This window comes from Lissotriton vulgaris, chromosome 7 (genome assembly GCF_964263255.1).
Source record: "Lissotriton vulgaris chromosome 7, aLisVul1.2, whole genome shotgun sequence".
NCBI lineage: Eukaryota > Metazoa > Chordata > Amphibia > Caudata > Salamandridae > Lissotriton > Lissotriton vulgaris.
The window spans coordinates 1,215,675,281-1,215,696,311 of record NC_141695.1 but is presented as its reverse complement, the minus strand read 5'-3'; the positions used below and the strand labels follow the sequence as shown (position 1 = coordinate 1,215,696,311).

Below are 21,031 nucleotides of genomic sequence, written 5' to 3'. Positions count from 1 at the left end.
CTGCCAGTGCGTGTGGGTCTATGTCTCATGTGTCAGTCACTAGAGCTGTGGCTGTGTCTCACACTCCTGTACCGGTCCTGCCAGGTTGTGTGGGTCTATGGCTCATGTGTCAGTCACTAGTACTGGGGCTGTATCTCCCAATCCTGTATCAGATCCTGCAACTGTGTCCGAAGCTGCGAACTCACACAGTCCACCTGATTCTGTGCTGTGAGATGCAATTCCCATCACTGAAATGTCATTGTGCTTGATGTCTGGAATGTCCATTGTAACCACCCTTGCATTATTGTTGTCCATGGGACTGTGCGCATGACACATGCCCTTGTGCTGGCTCAGATATACCTGCTCTGTTTTGTGCCATGGACTGTTGATGCACTTAGCCCCTCTCATGTGCTGCCTCAGATGTACCTGCTCTGTTCTGTGCCAAGGACTGTTGATGAACTTAGCCCCGCTCATGTGCTGCCTCTGATGTACCTGCTCTGTTCTGTGCCATGGACTGTTGATGCACTTAGCCCCTCTCATGTGCTGCCTCAGATGTGCCTGCTCTGTTCTGTCTAATGGACTGTTGATGCACTTAGCCCCTCTCATGTGCTGCCTCAGATTTACCTGCTCTGTTCTGTGCCATGGACTGTTGATGCACTTAGCCCCTCTCATGTGCTGTCTCAGATGTACCTGCTCTGTTCTGTGCCATGGATTGTTGATGCACTTAGCCCCTCTCATGTGCTGCCTCTGATGTACCTGATCTGTTCTGTGCCATGGACTGTTGATGCTCGTTGCCCCTCTCATGTGCTGCCTCAGATGTACCTGCTCTGTTCTGTGCCATGGACTTTTGATGCTCTTTGCCCCTCTCATGTGCTGCCTCAGATGTACCTGCTCTGTTCTGTGCCATGGACTATTGATGCACTTAGCCCCTCTCATATGCTGCCTCAGATGCACCCGCTCTGTTCTGTGCCATGGACTGTTGATGCACTTAGCCCCTCTCATGTGCTGCTTTAAATTTACCTGTTCTGTTCAGTGCCATGGACTGTAGAAGCTTGTTGCCCCTTTCATGTGCTGCCTCAGATGTACCTGCTCTGTTCTGTGCCATGGACTGTTGATGCTCTTTGCCCATCTCATGTGCTGCCTCAGATGTACCTGCTCTGTTCTGTGCCATGGACTGTTGATGCACTTAGCCCCTCTCATGCGCAGCCTCAGATGTACCTGCTTTGTTCTGTGCCATGGACTGTTGATGCACTTAGCCCCTCTCATGTGCTGCCTCAGATGTACCTGCTCTGTTCTGTGCAATGGACTGTTGATGCACTTAGCCCCTCTCATGTGCTGCCTCAGATGTACCTGCTCTGTTCTGTGCCATGGACTGTTGATGCACTTAACCCCTTTCACGTGCTGCCTCAGATGTACCTGCTCTGTTCTGTGCCATGGACTGTTGATGCACTTAGCCCCTCTCATGTGCTGCCTCAGATGTACCTGTTCTGTTCTGTGCCATGGACTGTTGATACACTTAGCCCCTCTCGTGTACTGCCTCAGATGTACCTGCTCTGTGCCATGGACGGTTGATGCTCGTTGCCCCTCTCATGTGCTGCCTCAGATGTACCTGCTCTGTTTTGTGCCATGGACTGTTGATGCTCTTTGCCCCTCTCATGTGCTGCCTCAGATGTACCAGCTCTGTTCTGTGCCATGGACTGTTGATGCACTTAGCCTCTCTCATGTGCTGCCTCAGATGTACCTGCTCTGTTCTGTGCCATGGAGTGTTGATGCTCTTTGCCCCTCTCATGTACTGCCTCAGATGTACCTGCTCTGTTCTATCCAGTGGCCATGCTCCTGGCTACTCTAGGAGTCAACCTCTATTATGTGCAATAAAGCAAGTTACTCCTGTGTAGTGGTTTCTCTGTGTCATTCCTGGTTGTCTCCTTGCATTGTTGATATATTGGTGCTAACGTAAATGCTGTGTCTGCCACTTTCACATTACCATTGCCCAGCACTGTTTCCTTTAGTTTGGCTGGGGGGATAGTCATTACAATGTGGATGTGGACTGTGTAAGGGTGAAGGAGACACTATGAGGCTTATTTTGGGACAACAGTGGCTTACCATGCACTGCAGATTACGTGGATGTTTTTCATTTGGTGCATGTGTCACATGCATGATTTGTGGGTACACACTAGGTTGTTCAGTGTCGACTTTGTCAGTGTACATGTCAGGGCTCATCCTGTGTGTGTTGGCTGTTTATGTTTGTGCAGCAGTGTGGTTTTTTGTGGTGTGTGGTGTATGGCCCCATGTCTGTTAGTGGGGTAGGTGTGGGCTTGGCCTGAGGGCGGGCCAGCATGTCTCCTTATGTGTGGTATCCTTGTGTGTTGGTGTGTGTATGTGGGCCTGTGAGCTGTGTGGCCTAGCCCTTCCTGCCTGCCTGCCTAGTTTATTGTGGGGATGGTTTCCGTCATCTGGTCTGCTCCGTTGTGTTGTCCGTGGTGTGGCTGTTTGTTAGCGGTGCGTGTGTGTTCTGGGTGAGTGGGGTCTGTTGTGCCCAGGTGGTTTAGCTGGCGGTGCATGTATGTGTTTTCATGTCCAGAGCTGGTGTTCTGTTGTGGGCATGGGCTCCGACACGTGCGTGGTGTGTGTGTTGCAACCGTGGTTGGCAGGGGAGTACCTGCCGGGGTGGTGACGTGGGGAGAGAGAGAGGGGCATTGGGGTTAGTAATGTATGGATGATGGATGTTTGCAGGTAAGTGAACATATGTGCTGCTCATAAGATTTTCTTTGTGTGCACTGCATAACCAAATGCGATGCAGTGGACGCTAAGATATTCATACGATTTATTTATATGTTTATTTACCTGCATCCATCTGTTTACCATACATTATTGACCCCCAACATGCCCCTCCCCCTCCCAACGTCACAGCCCCGGCAGGTACTCCCTTCCGACAGCGGTTGGTGTGTTTACGTACCTGCATCGTCGTCGGCGACGGTCCATGACTTGCTGGTGGTGGAGCACGAAGAGTAGTGGAAATGCGTGTAGAGCTGGGTCCATTATGGCAGTCTGCCTGTGGTGGGTATCTCTGCAATGTTTTGCCTCTCTGCTGTGGTGAATCTGCCGTGTTTAGGCTGGTTGTTTTTCCACAGCGATTTGCTGTGTCGTTTCCGCCATCGTGATTTCGAGGACGGTCGAGACGTCATTCCGTACAGCGGTGTCTCTGGATTGGTTAAGTCCGCCACGGGGTCGGGTGTATTTATGCGGCGGTGCATGTTTTTCCGCGGCGTACGGAAATTTGACGGTGCTTCCCATCCTAATATGGCGGACGGACTAGCCACCGCTGGTGGACTGGAAAAGGCATTTTCCGCATACTCCAGGCCGGCGGTCGTCCTTCCGTCCACCATCGTAATAGATCCCTAAGTTGGCTCAAAAGGGATTTCAGAATCAATCACATGGGAGAAATGTTGATAGAAGGCAAGGAGCTGGTTTTCAAGTTGGAGGTCATATCGTGCAAAGTGGAGTTGCTGTTTCACAGGGTAGAGGTTGAGATGTTCCAGTTGAATCAAATTCAGGAATATACATGGCAACTTCAAAGAAATCAACTCTTTGTGACTATTGTAACAGGCTCAGACATTGGAAGAGGGAGTGTTGACAGAATCCACACCGAGAGTGTGGGGATGGACAAATGCAAGGGGTAAATCAAACACAAATGTAAAATGTTTCAGTTTAGGATCCAGTCAAAGGAATGCAGACGCCAACAGCACATTCACAAGTTCCCATGATGCAAGTCCAACTAGCTCTGATTGATTCAATAGGAATCAGGTATGAAGAGCAAATTCAAATACGAAATCAGAACTCATATACACAGTTCCCCATGTTGGAGAGCGAGAGTTTTGATTTTGAGAATTCCAAATAACAGTGCTTGAGGGGGTTGGAAGATTGTTCACTTGGAGCAGTCTTAAAGGTAGACCATAGTGGACCATTTGCAAAAGGAGAGGTTAATGGCCGTCAACTGTAATTTCCTATTGAAATGGAAGCTACCCGTTCCACTGTATAACAGCAGAAGTCCCAGACCTGCCCCCTTCAGAAAAGAAGATCTAAGTTGTAGGTATCATAAATAAACACATTTCTCGTCCTGTTTTAAAGAAAGTACCCTTAAAACTAAGTTCATTTGACGAAGAAGATCAGTTTGTGTTATGCGATTCAAGTGCTGTTAATCTGTTAGGCAGAGATCATTTGTGCTAACTAAATTGCACAAATTACTGCACACTGGATGCTGTTGAATTTCAAACACATGATGAGGATGTCGAATTTAAAATGACTCGACAAGGAACATCCATGGGATATTAACCTGTGAGAATGGTAAGGATTTACTTCCCAATTTGATAGATGCTGTAAAAACTGGGGTATGGGATTTTTCAAGGAAAGACACTGGACTAATTAAAGGCGTGGAGCCAGTCTAAATCACAATAAAGCCAAATGCAGTTTTGTCGAGAACACCACCATATAATCTGACACCAGAGACAGTGGTTGGAATAACACCAGTGATTGAAAACATGTTAAAAAAATCGGACTTTGAAGGACATTGTCCTAAGTCTTTTCAATTCACCTATTATGGGTTTACAGAAGCCTAACAGCGAATATCAAATTGTACAGGACTAAAACCATAGTTGTTCCATGTTGTCCCATGGTACTAAATCCAGCAACAATACTCGCAGAGTGGTTTACTGTAGCACAACTTCACCAGGCTTTATTTTCTATTCCATTGTATGAGGGGACTCTGGTCTTGTTCGTGTTTAGAGTCAGGGTTTTGGCATGGTTCCACAGGAGTATACAGGAGTCCTTCAATCATTAATCAGCTCTTGAAAAAGAATCTTGATGTCGTGCAGATGCCTTACAATTAAATTCTTGTGCAGTTCATTGATGACCTGCTTGTTTACAAGCAAGAGGCTTGTAAACAGGACACACTTGCTGTTTTGAATCATTTGGTTAGAAGGGACACAAGTTGCCTCTAAGTAAATTACAATACTGGCAAAAAGAACCCCTATATTTGGGACAACTCATTGAGAAGGGAATAAGAAAAATGCCACAGAACAGAATTGGGACAGATCAGAAGATGAATCCACCCGGAAATCTGAGAGAAGTCTGAATATTTCTGGGAGTGGTGGCTACTGAGACAGTGGATAACAAACCTACCTCTAGTGGCATGCCTTTATTGATGCTGACACACAAAGATATTCGGTCAGTCAGTCAAAAGTCAAATATATATGATTACAGATAAAAATACACAGTTACAGCTAATAGGTAAGAATATTTAAGAGATCAGACATTACTGTCCAAGCACACATAAAAATTCCTTAAATAGTTAAAAATGTATAGGTACGTTATAAAAAGTGGATAGCACTCCCGATAGACAATCCCTAACCGAATGCATCTAAAAAGCCGCAATTGTTACCAAGTTTATTCTACTGCACAAATGATGATTTGTGGGCTTTCTATTTTTAGTTTAGCACACCTTATATCCCACATAAACAGGAGAAATCTAGCAGTTGCAAACACTATCAGGGGGGTGGTATCATATTTAAGGATTCTAAATACCTCCCTGTAGTTCCTAGGACCCCTGGGCCTACAGAGTTGAATGATCCATTTTTCTCTTGCCTTGGTGTAAAGGGGGTAGAAGAGCAGAACGTGCAGATCTGTCTCTCTGCTGCACGCACATCCAGGACAAGAACTCACAGTATGTAGGGCATTAGACCAATTGTGTGTTATGCCCCTAAGAGGCAATGAACCATATCTAAACTGAATAAATAGTTTCTTAGCCAGGGGAGGCTGGATATCATCCAATAATTTCTTAAAGTGTGGATAGGCCTTGATATCCAAAAAGGTGTTAGTTAGCCTACCCATGGAAGAGTTAGTTGTTATAAGTTCCATTCGGTAGCGCTTTAGGGCCACATTCAAGGATTTCTTGGAATACAGGGGACAGATTTCCTCAGGGGACGACCACATGCCCCCCCCTACCTAGAGCATGGCAAAGATGCTTAATGTAGTTTAGCTAGGGAATTTTCCCCGTGCTCCCCCTGGACAAAAGGTCCACCAGGTCCTCCCTGTAGCTCGAGAGCTGGGATTATCCATAGGCGTCTCCAATACAGGAGGGGACGATTTGAGACAATCTCCTGGATGGGAACCAAACCTAAATCCAGCCGTAGGGGGGTCAGGGGGGTACACATGGGGAGTCTCAGAAGGCGCCTAAAAAAACTGTTCTCAGTGAGGGATAGGGGGCAGCACTAACATGACCCCATAGATCTGCGCCATAAAGCGCCCCCCTCTTGCCTGGGCTTTATAAATCTCCATGGGCTGACTCATCAATTTAGAAGATGTATCGTTAAAAACCTTTAAGATGCCACCAGATGATTGGGCCAACTTCAAGTTGGCCTTAGCCATATGAGACCCCCAATCCATTCTGTCATTTAGTGTAACTCTCAAATAATCGAAGGTAGACACGCAATCCAGCACTGTTCCATCCATGTGGGAGTGGGGGCAGTTGGCCAGTTTGCTGTTATATACCATAAACTTTGTTTTAGAGATATTGATCTCCAAGTTTCTCAATCTACAGAAGGAGCAAAATGCCTCTAATGTACGCTGTATGCCCATAGATTATTTTGACAATAGAAGGGTGTCATCAGCGAACATTAGGGCAGGTATCTTACGCCCGCTAAGCTTGGAGAGTCCAGGTCTCTTGCTCCCAGTAAGTGGTCTATCAACCCATTGAGGAAGAGGAAGAAGATGGTATGGGCCAGGACGCACCCTTGCCTCACTCCCTTTTCCACCGGGAACGGAGCCGACAGCTCTCCACTCCTCCTATATCTCACCCAAGCGTATGTACCTTGGTGCTTGCGTTTAAATAGATGACACAAGTAGGCCGGGGCGCCCATCTCCAACAATATTGCCCAAAGCTTATCCCTTTGGACCAGGTCAAATGCGGACCGAAGGTCCACAAAAATAAAATACAAGCTACCTGCCCCAATAGAGACCGTCTTCCAGTAGACCAGCTGTAATCTAAACAGCTGATCAATGGTGGAAACCTTTGCACTCAAGCCCGCTTGAAGGGAGGTTAGGATGTGTTGATTGTCCATCCAACTCTGCAACCTTGTTAAGAGTAAGTGGGCAAGTAGTTTCTGGAGAACGTTAATCAAACTTATGGGACGGTAGTTGGCCGGGTAAAGAGGGGAAGCTTTTTTGTGGATGGGAATGATTTCAGCTCCCAGCCAGGTTGGGGGGGATCTCTGAGCCCTGTAGGATGGCATTAAAAAAAACCCAGATGTAGGGGGCCCAAACCTTTCGTTCATTTTGGTATAAGTCACCAGGGATCCTATCGAGGCCCTGGGCTTTCCCCAGCGTCAAACTACAGAGGGTGGCCTGCACTTCACTAAGGGTGCAGGGTGGGCAAACAAGGCCCGAGGCCTCCAGGAATATTGGAACCAGAGAACTTATTTGGGTTGCAGGCTCTACCCGGGATTCAGGATTACTAAGAGAATAGAGGGTCTTAAAATGATCTAGCCAGACCTCTTCGCTAAGATAAGGGATGATGGCAGACGTCCCTTCAGCCGACCCAACTTGGACGAGTTTCCAGAAAGTCCTATAATCTCGAGCTGCCAGGGCTGCTTTAATATTATCCCACCTTGAGGCCTCCCACTCGAACCTGGCCTCCTTAATCAAAGTTTTATATATTTCCCTCGCATTTCTAATGCTAGATTGGGACCCTGATTTAATCTCCTTTATCAGGGAATTTTTAGCCAGCCTACAATTTTTGTTAAACCATTGGTCACACTTATTTACCCTTGGCCTCTTAGTATCGGTAGAATAAAAGTAACCGGCCAGGGAACAAAAAAGCTTATTATGGATACACTGCAAACCTTAGGGATGGAGGAGGGGGAGGTCGCAGTTGGTGCTCAAGAGGTGAAAGACCTCTGCTAGAGAGTATGCGACATGGCGATATAACTCTGCTAGCTTATCAGGGGCTAACGCGATCTTCGCCCACCTGATTCGTCTCCCACCTGCCGCTGTAACCAAGTTCGAATTAATGGTAGTCTCAGCGCCCCCCAGTTTGTTGCGGTGGCCCAGTGTGTTTACTAATTCTAGTGACAATAAATTATGGTCGCTATCGACCCTTGGGATAACAGAAAAAGCTCTCAATCAGGCCCAAAATTCTTCATTTACCAGGATATAATCTAAAGTCGTGCTTTTCCCTGGTCTATTAAAAGTGCTTGAACCTGGGACATCTGGAGGAAGTCTGCCATTACAGGCCCTGAGAGAATGTGAAACAACCAACTTGTTGATCACAAGGGCCAGGGGCAGTAAGCGCTTTTCTGGGTACATAGAACAGTCCGGGATCAGCCAAGTTTCATCCTCGTCCGATGTTATAGAGGGGATCCCCATAAGTGGTTTAAAATGACAATTAAAATCAGCGCCAAAGATTTTATGAGACGACGAGGGGAAGGAGTGCAGGAAAACCTTTAGGGCATCCAGAATAGATAAGCCCAACTGGTGCAGTTGGGGACGTAAATAGATGTTAATCACTGCCAGCGACAAACCATCCGAGAAATTAAGTGCGACACATTGGATGTACGGGCATTGAGAATCTAATATCTTGGCTGAGCAACCTAGGTGTGAAGCAACCCAAATACATAAACCCCCTGAGGGTCTTCCTCTAGGTCCCTGTACAGCCTGTGAATAAAAGGACACGTATCCTACCCTAACTGGAGGGGACAGCAACCAAGTCTCTTGGAACAGGCATATGTCATAGCTGTCCATCAGCTCTCCCCACTCTGGATTGTGCAGCTTGGACCCCATCCCTGCTATATTCCAGGACCCAATTAGTGGTCTACGTGGTGCCGCTTGGGCTGGGGAGTCCACGGTGGGTTGGAATACAATAGATGATGGAGATACTATATGTGTGTGAGTGTCCAGCTCACATACATATAGTCCACATGGAGAACCTGAGTTTTGGAAGGATGGGGATGTGTTTGTGGTATCCGCCTTGGGTCTAGAAGCCTGCCCAGGGGACCCCATCTCTATGCTGAAACTCTCCACAACATGGCTCCACAGCCGATTCAGAACCATTCCGTCGGAACGCGGTGATAGTAGTGGTCAATCTACGTTGCTCAATGCACTATATCTATTACCCACTGGGATGTTGTATTCAAAATCATGGCCATCATAATGGAAATAAGATAGTTCAGGCCTACCCAATACAAATGTTCGTGAATAAAAATACCCCAGGTGGCAAGTATTATTAGTGCCCGCATTGAAAGACCATCCATTCGCTTATATGTGTGCAGCTACTCTAGGATCCCTGAAGTTGATAATTACACAATCACCGCAGATGTCTTTGGGTCTCGTCCCCAGCCAACTGACTCTTCGCGTGAACAAAATCTCCCCCTGACCAGCTCCTGTTAAAGGTCTATGTCTGCTTAACCTGAAGATGACTTTATTCTTTAGCTCAGGGAAAGATTCCCCTCGTTCGCTGGCCAGTGGGGGGACTCCTGTGAGCACCACCACATACGGTGAGGCTACTGGGGGTATCTGGGGTCGAGGAGGAGATTTTAAGGATCCATTTTCGCCAGATTTCAGGGGCGGGTTATGTGGTGGCCTCAGAGCACCGTATTCCAGAAGTTTGTGGGATGGAGGATGGGCCCCGGGATTTAGATCCAGGTGCGGCTGGAATTAATTTAGGGCAAATCGTAGGGCCTGGGCCATTTTGGACTAAGGTTGGAATCAGCGTGTATGGAGGGGCAGGAACATGAGTAGGGGTGTCTGGGCGGATACTAGCACCTTGGGTTAATCCCTTAGTAGTTGGCTCAGTTACTCCTGGAGCCCCTTTACCAACGGTATTCCCCATAGAGGTACATGGCTGTACTCTCCCTAGACCTTTGTTGTTTATCAATGAAACTAGCCTATCAATCCTAGTAGACAAAGATTTGAAGTGGGCATTGATAAGCTGTTACATATGAGTCTGGAGATCGATTAATAAATGGGTAGCCCAGACCGGAGGTCCTGTAGTAGAAAATCGGGGGCCAGGGTCAGACTGTACAGGATCAGGTGTAGATACTAATCTCATGGTCGAGTTTTTAGCCAATTTAGGCTTTTTAGGTCTAGCGCGTGGTTTGTAACCCTTAGAACATGCCAGGGGTGATGGGGACAGAGCAACCTTCATTTAAACATTCACGTCAGACTCAATCTGAGCACAAGGTAGGTCTGAGAAAGAGGGCATAAGGGATGACGTGAATTCAGCGGGATAGGCTGTAACTGTAGAACAGTCTCCCAGAGGCATAGGGGGGGAATAACAGGGGTAAATGAGAGTCGCCCTTCAGGGTTTTCTATGGCTGTAGCCACTACCCCTATTGTTTTTCGAAGCAATTTATCAATAGCTGTAAGGCTCAGGGGTGGTTGAGTTGTTGCCACTAAGTGCCTAGTCATTGGGCGTGCAGCAGACAGCTTGATATTTTTACCCATACTGCTTATCAAGGCAACTTGAGCAAAATTATTTACCAATATTCACAAGTTATAGAACATAGATTTAAATACACAATTTAAAAGGGAACAATAAAAGATAATGAAAAGTGCGGCCCCCAGAGGAGGTTTCTAGTGAAAAAACAAATGTTGGTGCAAGCTTGTGACTGGGTAAGAAAATACAACGCAAATACCAAATGAATGAGAGTTCCAAGCCTCAGATAATCACTTCCTGGGGGTTTAGAGGGGCGGCCCAGCCCAGCCTCCTTCAGCCCCTGACGGCCACAGACGGTCCCGCCCTTGTCCTAGGCTTCTCCCGGCAATGCCCGCATGCGTCCTGCGACAGGGGAACTCTATCGTCCTTTAATGCGTCGCCTGGCACGGAAACGGTGCGTGGGCGGCGTCAGCCGCGGGGAACGCTGGGAGTTGTGGTCTCCTCCCTCGGCGGCCGCGCACAGGTGGCAAGATGCAGCGGCAGCGGGGGAGACTAACAGAAAGCAGTTATGCGTGTCCTCGCACCCCTCCGTACCCCAGAGCCTTCACAGTGTCCACTGGAGTAACAGGGATAATTGCGATAGTGAACGGTCCCAGGTGGGAGCCAAACTCCTTATTTTGCAAAAAACACCCGCTCTGCCGCAACTCTATCGTCCTTTAATGCGCCGCCTGGCGCGGAAACGGTGCGTGGGTGGCCCGCACCGTATTCCAGATCCACTTCCATGGGACAAGAATACCGTGAAAGATTTCCCAGAGCTGGGAAACATTTTCTGCCATTCCCTGGTGATAGGAATTCCTGATTAGCAGTAACATGTATACAATCTTTTGCAGTGAGAGGAAAGGCTGCAGTCTATCAGTGTTTGCTCAAATGCATGGAGATTCCTGAAGACCTGTGGCATATTTTACAACCACCATAGCTGTAGGACTGCCAAGCTCTCTTAAAGAGGTTGCAGCAGTGGGTGTCATTATTAAAAGGTGTGAGAGAATTGCGATGGGACACCCTCTTAATGTAATGGTCCCTCCTTCGGTGGCGATATTGATCACCTGTGCAAAAACACAGTATCTGCCAAACAGCAGACTTACAAAGTATGAACAGCAAATATTTGCTGCTGCTAACATTGTTTTGAAAATATGTCAAACACTCAATCCAACCACAGTGTTACCATTCACGGAAATTAAGGAGATGAAGTTGAACATGACTGTCTAGAAGTTATGGATTTATGGACCAAGCCAAAACCAGACAATAAAGTTTAATCCCTCGATGAGTATGACTATGTATTCTTTGTGGACGGCTCATGTCTAAGAGGCAATGAAGAAACTTTCAGAGCGGCTTATGTTGTCTGGACAATTCAAGAAGTTGTAGAAGCCTCCTGGCTTCCAGGTGTACCTCTGCACAAGTGGAAGAATTAGCTGCCCTTCAAGAGCTTGCTGTCTTTCAGCTCAATTGAGAGAAACTATTTTTTACAGATAGTCGGTATTGCTTTGGTGTGGTCTTTGATTATGGGCAGTTATGGCCATAAAAGGGATTTAGGACTCCTTTAGGTTCTCCTAATAGAGATGGGGAATATTTAATGAAAGTAGTGGAAGCTTAGCTGTTACCCTAGGAGACTGCAGTAGTTAAATGTACAGCTCACAGAAGTGGCAATGAATATGTGACTCTTAAAAATTGATATGAATATGAGGTTGCACAGTATCGTGCACTTCGAGTATTTAATGGAGAATATTCAAATTAATCTGAAGAGGACACTAACTTTTCTGTTGTTGTCAGGAGCTGATACTTGGGAAGTAATCAAGAGACTATGGGAATAAGTTTCAGATGCAGAACAGCAAGTGTGGATTAGAGCAGGATGTGTTAAAAATGCAAACAACATTTGTGTTTCAGCAGATGGAAGACCAATGTTGTTCCCCATGATATGACATATTCATAGTTCTGCACACATTGGAGGGAATGCAATGGTTAGACTATTTGGAAGAATTGGTTCGATCTCAGATTCAGAGTTTTAGCTGAGGAGCTATTCCACAGATGTGTTGCATGTCAGCAGATTAATGTAGGAAGGAGAACCACTGTAACACTAAGCCACATTGGAAGATCAGCAGGACCCTTTAACAGGATGCATTTGGATGTCATTGAAATGCTTGTTTGCAAAGGGCTGAGATAAGTCCTAGTTATACAATGCATTTTATCCTGATGGGTTGAAGCCTACCTAACGTGGAGAAATGACAGCCTCACTTTTGCCAAACTGCTATTATGTGAACACATTCTGCTTTTTGGATTCCCGGTTTCTCAGGAGTCAGACTGAGGGACCCACTTTAATTTTGAATTTAAATTTGAATTTGAATTTGAATTTTGAATTTAAAAACATTTATTGAGCGCGCTTATACCCAGTGGTTTCATGGCGCTTTGAGGACTGCGACCAGCAGCAGCAACAAAAAAGACAGGCTAGGCGGCAAAAGCTCGGGAAAAAAGGAAGATTTTTAGGTTCTTTCGGAACTCCAAATAGGAGGTTGAGGATCTAAGTGTCATAGGGAGGGAGTTCCAGAAGACAGGTGCAAGGGCCGCTAATTTTGCCCCGCCTGCTTTCTTTTTCTTAAAGCGGGGTGTGGCCAGGAGTGCCATGTGGGTAGAGCGGAGTTCTCTGCCCGGCAGGTAAGGTTTAATGGCTGAGCATATGAACTCAGGGGCAGTTCCCATCCTGGCCTGGAAGGTGAGGCAGCCTAATTTAAATAAGGCCCGCTCCCTCACAGGCAGCCAGTGCAGTGATTTCAGCAATGGGGTGACTCGATGGAATTTGGGCAACCCATGGATCAGGCGGGCAGCCTGATTTTGCACTAGCTGCAAGCCGTGTATGGCATAGGCCGGTGCGCCGTTATAGATTATGTTCCCATAATCGAGGCGCGAGAGCACCATTGCCATCACAATTATTTTCAGTGCTGGAAGGGAGAAGAAGCGGGATATCTTCCTAATTGTAATTTTGAGGTCCTTAGAGTGCTGTGTGGGGCTCTTCAAGTGGAACAGAGATTACACTGTAGGTATCGTCCCAAGGCTTTAGGGATCGTGGTGCAGTTAAACTGGATGTTTAAGTCTCGATTGGCCAAAGTCTGTGCATCCCCTTAGTTGAAATCACCAGGAGAATCGGATTATTACAACACAAAAGACTCTTGGGTCGTGCTATGATAATGCCGGCTATGCCTGCAAATGCACGTGAAACATCACAGATTACATGATACTCAATTATTGTAGAGGATTAGCTAATGTGTTGTGTTCTGGTTCTCATCAAGACAATGCCATTGAAAGTCCACATCTCAACCAGTGCCACAACCTAACTCAGTTTACTGTTTTAGGTTAAGAAACATGTGTGAAAATATTTCCTGGAGCCAAGGTGGAAAGGCCCCTATCATGCCGTCTTGATTACTAATAATTCTGTAAAATGTGCCTGAATAGCTAACTGGGGGCGTGCTTCTCACACTCAGAGAATAAGGTGCTCCTATGAAAAAGTAGTGTTCTTTGGACCAAATCCAAGATCTCCTGTATCCTTATGTCTAGAAGGACCAGATGGGTGGTAATACATCAAAGTCTTACACAGGTGCAAGTTACTGAAATGTATGTTGCAAAGTGAACTGTTGAAGCATCAGAAAAGCAATTAAATGATCCAGATGAAGGAACAAGTGTGAGAAGAGAGAGACCCCTATGTAGATTGGAATGACAAATGGTACGAGGCCACTGAAATTGTGTGTCAATTGACTGTATACCACAAACCATCATCAAAGAAACAGAATGTAGTGGTTTAAGTGAAACAGAAGAAATTCAACAGACACCATGACATCCAAGAGAACGAGAGCCCATTGCCTAATGTATTCTGTAATTAAATTGACTTCCTATGCAGAGAACATGCCAAATGCATCCAGACAAAATCCTATTGAACTAAGATTAGAGATATTTGAACCTCCAAAATAAGCCACACTAAAGCAGATTTGAATTTAATAAGTTTCCTGAAACAAATAATACAATTCAGAACTAAACAAGTATTATTTTGTGATTTCGTAGCCGAACTACCTAAGATGACAAATTATGAACTGTAGTTACAGCAGGGAAGTATTGGAATGAAAAAAAAGAAACTTGGCAATAAACAATTAAAGAAAGTGAACACAAGTTTTTTTAGAAGGATTCGCTATGGCCATGGTTGCGGTAGAAGAGTAGGGGTAACACAGTTAGGAGAAGATGGAGCAGGGTTAGGGATGCTTCACAAAAATGTTTGCATATAAGCTGGATAAAATAACTTCAGGTTGATATTCAAAAGTTTTACGTATTTGTGCAGGTAGAAGTCAATGCAGAATATTGAATCTGCCTGCTGCTATCTTCTACTTGAAGTCTGACCGTAGATAAATATGTATTTCTATACCAAAGCTATATGTAGGTTAATTTTAGGTGATACTATGCCACTTGATGCCTGAGGCTTGAGCCGGGCAGATGCTTTGACTTGATTTTAAAATACTTTTAAAATACTTTTGTGCAATATCACCTCCTTTGTGTCCTATCCCCCCCCTGCACAGCGCGCGGATTTAACGCAGCGCGTGTCTCCACCTTTTGAGGGTGGAGGCATAATTTTGTTTAAAATTATAAAAATTACCTCCTGAACCCCCCGAATCCCGCGCTGCACGGACAGCACATCGGCCTCCCCCCAGAGCAACCGGCCAGTTCAGGGTGGTCTTGCCGGGACACCGAAGGAAAACGGTGGCGGCCATTTTGGGTAAGGCTAGAGACTATAAAAATAGTAGAAGGACCCCGTTCGCGAGATACTATGCCACTTGATGCCTGAGGCTTGAGCCGGGCAGATGCTTTGACTTGATTTTAAAATACTTTTAAAATACTTTTGTGCAATATCACCTCCTTTGTGTCCTATCCCCCCCCTGCACAGCGCGCGGATTTAACGCAGCGCATGTCTCCACCTTTTGAGGGTGGAGGCATAATTTTGTTTAAAATTATAAAAATTACCTCCTGAACCCCCCGAATCCCGCGCTGCACGGACAGCACATCGGCCTCCCCCCAGAGCAACCGGCCAGTTCAGGGTGGCCTTGCCGGGACACCGAAGGAAAACGGCGGCGGCCATTTTGGGTAGGGCTAGAGACTATAAAAATAGTAGAAGGACCCCGTTCGCGAGATACTATGCCACTTGATGCCTGAGGCTTGAGCCGGGCAGATGCTTTGACTTGATTTTAAAATACTTTTAAAATACTTTTGTGCAATATCACCTCCTTTGTGTCCTATCCCCCCCCTGCACAGCGCGCGGATTTAACGCAGCGCGTGTCTCCACCTTTTGAGGGTGGAGGCATAATTTTGTTTAAAATTATAAAAATTACCTCCTGAACCCCCCGAATCCCGCGCTGCACTGACAGCACATCGGCCTCCCCCCAGAGCAACCGGCCAGTTCAGGGTGGTCTTGCCGGGACACCGAAGGAAAACGGCGGCGGCCATTTTGGGTAGGGCTAGAGACTATAAAAATAGACGGCTATGACTCCGCGCAGCGGACGCGCTCAGCGGGCACGCCGCATTCACGCCAGAGTCCAGCCCGTCTGCGCCCGTCCGCGCACAAGCCGGGCGTAGGGCCAGGGACCCTGTAAAAAATGTCATACCCAGGCGCTATGATAGACAAGACCTGCTGGCCTTACAAACAAAGCCCTGTTGTGACTCAAATAATTTTGATCCCTCATACTGGGCAGGACCAGTGAGCTGCCAGGCCTGTCGCCACACTTTTCTGTGGTCCCAGGTTTCGGCCTTCTCAACACCCCAGGATGGCTTTAAAGCTGCCCTAATAAATGCCAGATCTGTACCGAAGCATGCCCAGCATATCCAGGACCTATTGATAGATGACAACTTAGATTGTCTCTTCATTACGGAGACATGGCTTAAACCCTGGTGCACCCCAGATGTGGTTCATGCCCTGCCCCCTGGATATGGTATACAAAGAGTAGATAGAGAGAATGAACAACGTGGTGGAGGAGTGGCCATCATATATAGGGACTCCCTCAGCTGCTCGACGGTACCACTGCAAGAGTTAACAGATGCAGAAGGGATGGGTTTTATAATTAAAATTAATGACAACTTCTCCTTCTCGGGGGCTTTGATCTATCACCCACCAGGACCCTGTGCGGGCTTCCTGAGTAACATAGGAGAGGTGCTCAGCCCATTGATACTTAGGTATTCTAATTTCACTTTGATGGGTGACATAAACATCCACCTAGAGTCCACAACCGATACACCTGCTGCCTCCTATCGGGAAACCATGGAGGTCTTGGGCCTGACTATCCGAGACACCCTAGCCACTCATGAGGCAGGGCATACAATAGATTGCATTGCCACTAACCTATACGCTTTGACAACTAACCCCCTTAGACCCCAAATATGGACTGACCATATGCTGATTCCTTTTACGTTCCCTCTTATGTCCTACCGAGGAAACGATTATAAAAAGGAACACAGCATGGTCACAAGGGATGAATGGAAAACGATACTGTCCCACCCAGAACTTACAACTATAGCCAGGAACTGTAGACCCCAGCTGGTAGTACCTGCAAATCCCATCAGTTTCAGAACATGGATGAATGATCTGAAAGGCACAGTTGGGCAGGGAAAAAACAGAATGAGGCGGGGTAGAAAGAAAACATCTGCACCCTGGTTCGATCGAGATCTCAAAGATAAACAAGGGGAGCTCAGAAGAGCTGAAAGAAGCTGGCGGAAAAATTACTCTAGCCTAGAACGTAGCAAATACAAAAGGATAAAAAATGCCTATCATGCGCTGATTAAACAAGCAAAAAAAAGGTACTTCTCGTTGGCAATAGAAACAGCCAGCAGCAAACAAAAGGAAATATTCAAAATTGTCAACGGCTTTAACAAACCTAAATGTTTAGCGCAGGATATCCCGCCCTCGCAGGCACTCTGTGACAAGATCGCAGATTTCTTTGAGGGAAAAGTACAGGGGCTGACGAAGGACTTTGATGTCCCTATATTAGAGCCCAGAGTAGAGGATGATATAGTGAGGCAAGGGGCCATGCAGCTGACAACTTTCCTTCCAGTTAGCCTGGAGGATACCAAAAGAGGAATTCTGGCAACAAAATCCGGATCCCCCTTTGACCCCTGCCCAGTTAGACTCTTACACCTCATTGTGGACATCGCCAACCCAATAATAAATGACATTGTCAACACCTCACTGTCCACAGCCAAAGTCCCCCCAGAGTGGAAACTGGCAGCGGTGAAACCACTGCAAAAAAAAACAACTCCCTGACCCCACCACATTGTCGAATCTACGACCCATCTCACTACTTCCGGCCCTGTGTAAAGTCACAGAGTCAATTGTAAATAAACAACTTACTTGTTTCTTGGAAGATAGTGATGCATGGCACTCCAACCAGGCAGGTTTCAGGGTCCAACATTCCACCGAATCGGCCCTCCTGTTCGCCACAGAAACTATCCGCTCAGCCCTAGACCAGGGCAAGAAGGCCATCCTGATTTTATTAGACCTATCGGCGACCTTCGACACGGTCTCACATGCCATCCTATTAGACCGGCTAATAACATCTGGTGTCACAGGGACAGTGCTTGAGTGGATAAGAAACTTTTTAAGCGACAGGAGGCAAGTGGTGACCCTGGGGGAATTCTGCTCCAGTGAAAAAGCGCTGTTGACGGGAGTCCCACAGGGTTCGAGCCTGAGCCCGACCCTGTTTAATGTTTATACTGCACCCCTGATAAAATTGATTTCGTCATTTGGCATAGACGCTATAGCCTATGCCGATGACACACAACTTATCCTGGTAATGGATAAGGATAACCAAGCCTGGGAGGAAAATCTCAAAGGTTGCCTAACGGCCACCTTTGAATGGATGCGTCTAAACCATCTGAAATGCAACACAGGCAAAACAGAGATCATGCCTATAGGCCCAAATAATGAGTTCATCCCACGATTATGGTGGCCAGAAAAAGCTGAAATACCACCTCATACAACCAACTTGGCCCGTAATCTGGGGGTGCATTTTGACTCTGACCTGTCTTTTAGACAACAAGCGGCTAGAGTGGCAGGCATGTGCTTTGGGGTAATAAAGGGACTGAGAAAGTTCTTTGATCTTCTGCCCCTTGAAGCAAGGAAAACAGTTACGGTTGCACTAGTAACATCACGCATCGATTACTGCAATAGCCTCTACGCTGGTACAAATAAAGCTGTCACACACAAACTTCAGATGGTGCAACATGCAGCTGCGAGGTTGGTTTTAAAATGGCCGAGAAGATCATCTGCAACCAAAGCCCTTAAGGCATTACACTGGCTGCCTATTACAAAAAGGGTTTTGTTCAAAGTACTCCTAATTACTTTTAGAGCTGTCCAAAACTTAGGCCCATCCTACCTGAGGAAAAAATTCAGCAGATACTGCCCAACCAGAGCACTGCGTTCTTCAACGGCCAACCTGCTTACCGTCCCAAGTTTCAGACTTAAAACTCGAGGGGGTAAATGCCTGGCGGTACTGGGAGCAAAAGCATGGAATACTCTTCCCCCCCAATTGAGATTACTGGACAAAGAAATAGATTTCCGTAAACATCTAAAAACCTGGATCTTTAATCTACAAGATATGACTGCCAGAAGCCTAGTGTAATTCGGGTCTCGGTCAAGTAAGCATAGGAACTACCTAACATCTGGTGGTCCTTTCTGGGCGCCTAGATGCTCCTTGGAGCGATTGCCGCGCATTATAAATTGATACTTACATTACATTACATTACATTACATTAACAGTTGTATCAATCCAATCCAATCCAATCCAAAATTCTTTATTTCGGCCATCTAGGCCATAAAAGATACAAGGACATTTAAAAATCATTCCATCATTTCACAGTTACAAAGAATTTTTACAAGGAAATATACACAGCCTATAAAACACAATGATTTACCTTATATAGTTAAAATCCATATTTACAGAATATAGATAATAAAAAAACCTCCTCCAGTTTCACCTTAGCTAGGCAACAATTTTCGTCCTAAAGTCCACATAGCTAGCAGGTATTTTGAGACTGCTAAAACAGTAGAGCTTGAGGTGCTAGTTTTTAGGATTCTGAAGGACTGTAAACATTTTTTGAAGCCTAAGTTTCTGCATAGTGGTACCAACCAGTACCTCCTAGATCTGCTATTTGCGGGACAAAAGAAAAGCACGTGGATTTCATCCTCCACACTTCCACTGCAGTCTGGGCAAGATTTATCATCAGAAGCAGTCCATTTGCTTGTAAAAACTTTAAGGGGCAAGGTGCCATACCTCCATTGAATAAAAAGCTTTCTTGCAATTGTAGGAAAAAGCAATGTCCATAAAGTCCTCAAACCTATAGGAACTTTTTGTGAAAATAAATTGTTGGGTTAGAGTGCCAACATTCAAAGCATACACAGCCGTACTTAGGCTTTTATCCTTAAAAATCCTAGTCAAGGTTTTACGTGGGACCTCAGTACAACCCCGTTCGGGGTCCTCCCACATGTCAACCAAACCCAAACGCAAAAGCTCCTGCTTGACAAAGGCTAGCCAGGGTATTTTGTTGGAAGTGTTAAGGCTCAGCACATGCTTTAATTCTTGCCTATAGCATAACAGTTCTGTAGTTGACCATAGCCTGTGCCAGAACCAGAGTGGCTTCAGAGCTAACTCATCTTCTATGGGTGGAAGTCCCAGATCTAATCTCAGGGGAAAAGATGGAGTGCCTTGTGGTAACGACATCAAGCATCTGATGAAATTTGTTTCCACTTTGGTGAGTTCACTGGCACCACAATGCCCCCACAGCTCTCCGCCATAGAGAGCTGCTGCTCTGGCCTGGGTTTTGTACATTTCCAGTGCCGGACTTACTGGCTTGAAGGTTGAAGAATTTGAAACCTTCAAGATACCACCCACCAATTGTGATAGTTTTAAGCGGGATTTTGCTTGCTGTGGTCGCCAGGAGAGGTTTTCCTGCAGAGTAACCCCAAGATATTGAAAGGTCATCACCCTTTCGAACCTTTCCGACCCAAGAGTCGGATTTGGTCGGGTAGATGCAGAGGGGTTAAATATCATATACTTTGTTCTATCAGCATTTATCTCAAGGCTGTGGTTTTTACAGAAGTCCCCAAACCCATCCAATATCCTTTGAATCCCCATTGGGGACTTGGAAAGCAGGAGGGTGTCATTGGCAAACATAATTGCCGGCACCCTCCTACCTGCCAACATTGGGGCATCGTTGTTAGGGACACTGTCAAGATGTGAAATAACACCGTTTACATAGAGGCAGAACAGGGTCGGAGCTAAGACACAACCCTGTCTCACCCTTCTGCAAACTGGGAACCTGGATGACAGTGCCCCGTCCCTTCCGCATCTAACCTGAGAGAAGTTCCCCTCGTGGAGCCTCATCAGTACGTGCAGAATTTGGGGCGGACACCCAAAATCTCCAGAACTCTCCACAATTTCCTCCTCGGCACCAGATCGAATGCGGATCTGAGGTCCACAAACACCATGTAGAGGCTACCACCCTCAATCTTTGCCGTCTTCCAATAAAGGAGGATAAGGTGAAAGATCTGGT

At 46.3% G+C, this 21,031-nt stretch overlaps 1 pseudogene; it reads right to left on the bottom strand.

Moving 5' to 3' along the window:
* Nucleotides 1–235: 235 nt before the first annotated feature.
* The window catches only part of LOC147703269 (uncharacterized), a 46,459-nt pseudogene continuing 25,663 nt past the window's right edge, over nucleotides 236–21,031 (bottom strand).